Source organism: Camelina sativa, chromosome 12 (assembly GCF_000633955.1).
Source record: "Camelina sativa cultivar DH55 chromosome 12, Cs, whole genome shotgun sequence".
NCBI lineage: Eukaryota > Viridiplantae > Streptophyta > Magnoliopsida > Brassicales > Brassicaceae > Camelina > Camelina sativa.
In genome coordinates, this window is record NC_025696.1 from 16,397,299 (window position 1) to 16,402,847 (window position 5,549).

Genomic DNA, 5,549 nt, shown 5'->3' on the forward strand with positions numbered 1-5,549 from the left:
CGCTAAACGGGCCAAGGGTGTAGCATTGGTCGGCCCATCAGGTCCAAAGAAAAGAAGGGGACGCGGAGTCGCGTCACATTAGTCAGCTCGCTGTTCGAGCTTGGTCAAAGATTCCTGCATTCAATTGGATTAATTAAAACGCGAAAATCATGTAAAATTAATTACACATTGATTGGATAATTAATTGGTTAGTATAAATATGTAAGGGGAGAGTCATTGTAGAGGGATTGAACATTTTTTCACTCAGGCAATAATATACACTTCTTTAGCATTCATATACTCTCAATTCAGTTCGGAACTTTAACAGTGGTAAGCTCTTCCATTCATAAATCACTTCGGAAGGAGAGAACTAGTTTCAGTTCTCACACATGTCTGGTATTATTTTCCCGGAGCCCAACAGTAAAACTATGGGTAAAGATTTTGTATCTCTCTATGATGATCTGGATTTGATTAACTTCATCTGATCAATCTCTCATTGTTAAATCACAATCTCTGGTTATTATTATTTTTGGCTACTCTGATCCATTTTGTCTCAAACCTCTCGCAGATGAGGATGCACTAATCATATGGGTCCTTGAGGATTGCTCAAACATCCACAAAATTTCCTACTTTTATGAGGTTTATAGGAAACTCGAGAGAGCTCTTAAAATTGATGGGTTTGACGGTGACGTCACACACCGTGTTATCATTGTTGACCCGAATACAGATTCCACTTATTTTATGACAGGAATATTCCTTGGAATATTATCTTATGTTGTACGGATACACTAAAATGTAATCCGGTTTATTATTTTCGGTTAAGCAATTATGGTACCGGTCTGTGGACCAAACATTTCCCATGTAAGGCAATTATGCCATTTCTGGAAAACCCTAATTAATGAGTATTGATCTTTATCCTCTTTCTCTCTCTCTGTCATTCACCATTTATGGTGTTATCGCACATCATCATACGAACACATTCCTTTGAGGTGATCTCTCTTTCCTTTTAGGTCATCTTTCAGTTATGTATTCACTATTCTTAGACTCTCGGTGAGTTCCTAGAATAGATTTAAGGTTCTTACTCGATTTACTGTTTCATTGGTATCAGAGCTCTCCTTCCTCGGCATCCAAATCATGGCTGAAGCAATTTGTCTACAAACCATGAACAAGTAGATAGATGACTAGAAACAAGCCACTAATGAAATCAAAACCCAAATCACAGATCTCGTATGGTCACAAACAGATTTGGTCAGATCTCAGTCCACCCTAGAGTCCCTGTTGTCAAAGCTGGCGATACAGAGCAACGGACAGACTAGCGGAGCTCCTGATTCTCCGATGACAGCTTCCGGTGAGGTGACTACAACTTCCCAACAAACGCGCCCACCAGATCCTCCGGATTTGGCAAATGAGGTCCTTGCTTCTTCAGGCAAAGGTCATATGGGAGCAAATCGTCCACCACCCCACCAAGCGGATCCAAATGGACTCTCATCTCGCCTAACTAAGGTCGGTTTTCTAATCTTTGATGGAACCTCCCTGCGAGACTGGATCTATCGTTGTGAGCAGTTCTTTCAGCTCAACCATACACCTCCTGAGGGGAAGGTTCAAATGGCAACATTCTATATGGAGGGCAAGGCGATGCAGTGGCTCCATAACTACAAGAACACTCGCTTCGGGCAGACTTCATCATGTCTTTCGCCAAACGCTTTGATGATACCTGCAGCGACCCGCTGTATACGCTGGTGAGCTTAAAACAATCCGGGGACTCAGTCGAGGACTACCTAGAGAAGTTCGAGGAGGCCCTCACCAAACTGACACAACCAGATCAACACTCTCTGAGTATCTTCCTGACAAACCTGAACCCCTAGCTGGCTCTACACGTTCGTCAGTTTGAGGTTAGTGATATATCAGAAGCTGCTCGCCTAGCCAAGCTCCATGAGTGTTACTTATCCCACAGCCAACCGAAACAACAACGAGCTTCCTTCAATTCTTTCCCTAAACCGAATACATCAACCCACTACAAACAACCAAACACTTCACCCTTACTACCCTTACCTGAGAACACAACACCCAAACACTCACCCTATAAGCCAAACAGCAATGTCAAGCAGCCAGAAAAGCTCCCACGAAAGTACTCTTATCAAGAACGGCGAGCTAAAGGACTATGTATGTTCTGTGATGAACCATTTTCCCCTAGTCATCACCTCAAACATAAGAGGTCACAGATTATCGTGGTGGAGGTCTAGTGAATTTATGGATGATGAAGAGATAGTCACCAACCATGCGAGTGAGCAGTGTGACGAGGAGACATGAGTTGGGCCGGTTATATCGGTGAACGCTTTGAATGGAACATCACATTTCACATGTATGGTCATGACAAGACTATACGGGAAAAGAAAGCTTCATATCCTGGTAGACCCAAGGAGCACACACTCCTTCATCAGCCGTGATGTAGCTAACAAGATAGGCTGTTTGCTGGAGCCCATTAGACCTCTCACGGTACTTGCAGCTTTGGGAGGCTCCAAGATGACCAACTATAAGTGTTCAGCATTCATATGGAAGATGCAGGGTTACTCCTTCACCACTGAGGTTAGACCTCTCCCGATAGGTTGCTATGATCTAGTCCTTGGTGTACAGTGGCTAGTCACGTTAGGCCCTATTATCTGGGATTTCCTAAACCTTCGTATGGAGTTTAAGCTGGAGGGAGTCTAATATGTCTTGCGGGGGACCAAGGCTGGTTGCATAGAGATCAAAGGTGGTAGTTTGGATAAGGTTATGCAACAGGCTCGCATATAACTCTCATACAGGCTCAGTTGATCTCCCCATCTCAGGATCAATCTCCTCTACAGCCCAAGGCACTCATATCACACATTGCTGCTCGTTAAGCCACCATGTTCGAAGATCTTTCTCTGCAGTACTTGCTAGCAACCTTTAGCGATCTTCTCGAAGAGCCGTCTGATTTGCCTCCTTTCCGACAAGGATTTGACCATAAAATACTTCTCTTATCCGGATCAAACCCTGTCAATCTTCGCCCTTACCGCTACTCATCTATGCAGAAGGACATTATCGATAAAATGGTGAAAGATATGATTAATCAGGGCATCATTCAATGCAGTACAAGCCCTTACGCATCCCCAATTGTGCTAGTTAAGAAGAAGGATGGAACATGGCATTTATGCGTGGATTACAGAGGGCTCAACAAGCAAACTATCAAGGATAAGTATCCCATATCGTTGCTGGAGGACCTCTTGGACGAATTAAGAGGAGCTAAATACTTTTGAAAGCTAGATCTCCGGTCCGGATTCCATCAGATTCGTATGTCACCCGATGATGTTTACAAAACTGCCTTCAAGACACACGCAGGCCATTATGAGTACCTAGTGATGCCCGTTGGTCTCACCAATGCGCCTTGTACCTTCCAGGGACTGATGAATAGTATCTTCCAAGACATCACTAGGCAATTTGTGCTGGTCTTTTTCGATGATATATTGGTGTATAGCACTACATGGGAGTTACACCTTCATCACCTCCAACAAGTCTTCATCATTCTCTGAGGCCAACGGTTGTATTTAAAGCCCTCTAAATGCACCTTTGGAGCTACAATGATCAAGTACTTAGGACATTTCATATCGGAGGAGGGTGTAAGTACAGATCCAAGTAAGATCAAGGCTATCGAGCAATGGCCAATCCCAGCGAATCAAAAGCAACTACGGAGTTTCCTTGGTCTAGAAAACTACTACCGCAGATTCATAAGGGGTACAGTGTCATCGCCAGAGCACTCTCCACTTTGTTGAAAAAGACGGTTTCCTTTGGAATGAGGAAGCTGACTCTGCCTTTACCTGAAAAGAGCTCTCACATCATCTCTTGTCCTCGCTTTGCCAAATTTCGACAAGGACTTTGTAGTGGAGACAGACGCCTCTAATGCGGGAATCGGTGCAGTCTTGATGCAAGATGGTCATCCAATTTGCTTCATCAGTCGAGCCTTAGGACCACGACACCAGAACCTCTCAGTTTACGAAAAGGAGTTGCTTGCGGTGGTTCATGCGGTCCAAATGTGGAATGCTTACATGGCACACCGACCATTCATAATCAAGACAGACCAAAAGAGCTTGAAGTTCCTCACTGAGTAAAAGGTCACGACCCCTTTCCAACATATGTGGTTATCTAAGCTGATGGGATAAGAGTTTGAAATCTAATATAAGCAAGGCAAGGAGAATCACGCTGCTGATGCACTATCAAGGGGGACTGGCGCTCAGTTGTTGCATTTGGTGTTGTCTCAGGGACACGAGGAGCTCTATGAAGACATCAAGTCCCTTTGGACATCCGACACTCATCTCATGAAGATAATCTCTGACCTTCAGTCGAAGTCCTCACCTCATCCCTCATTTACATACATAAATGGTGAAATAAGGCGCAAAGGGAAACTGGTGGTTGGGAATGCACCTGAGGACAAACTGAGAATCCTCAAATGGCTCCATGACTCGGCTGTTGGTGGTCACTCAAGTCGTGATGCAACACTTCACGGGTACCCTTGAATTTTCTCCGACCCGTTACTCGTCCCGACCCTAACGGGTAACAGAAAAAATTTACTCATACTCGACCCTTAAATAACGGGTACCCGGTAAAAAATAGTTGACCCTTTACTCGTCCCGACCCTTTATTATTACCCGGAAAACGAGTATCCGATAAAAAAATGTTAATAATCGCAATAATAATTTTATCTTTTGAAATCCAAAAAATGAAAAATTCATAAATTTATGCAATATATAGTTCCAAAATTATAAAATTACGAATTTTGAAAATAAAAATAATATATTAATTCAGTGAGGCTAAGTTGAACTTAGGTTTTAACTCTAACTCTATAAATTAATAATAATAAATAATAATAATAATACAAAATATTAACGGGTATTTACGGGTCGGGTAGCAAAACGGGTAAAGGGCCGAGTAACGGGATGGGTATTGAAAACTAAACTAATACCCTATACTCGTCCCTTACTCACAGGTAATATAAATATAATACCCTTTACTCGACCCTAAAGCTACGGGTACCCTTTTTTTTGGGACGGGTAAGAGCCGAGTAACGGGTCGAGTACGGGTAACGGGTATTAGTGCCCAGGCCTACCAAAGATGAGTCTCGAAGTTCAGAATTATGTGTGAAACTGTGATACCTGTCAGAGAAATAAATACGATAATGCTGCCAAACCAGGTCTCCTCATTCCACTTCCTATCCCCAAAGGTGTATGGAAGTCCATCAGTCTTGATTTTGTTGAAGGTCTGCCCCCTTCATCCGGGAAGCACTGCATTCTGGTTGTTGTTGATAGGTTGAGCTAAAACGCTCATTTCTTGGCCTTATCACACCTCTATACCGCTCTGGAAGTTGCTAAAGTCTACATGGATCAGGTTTTCAAACTGCACGGAATGCCCCAAGACGTTACCAGTGACAGAGACCCTACTTTCGTGAGCGAAGTGTGGCGAGAGATGTTTAGAGTTCATGGAGCAGATCTCAAATTCTCACCATCCTACCATCCCCAAATCGATGGTCAAACAGAAGTTACCAATAAGACCCTCGA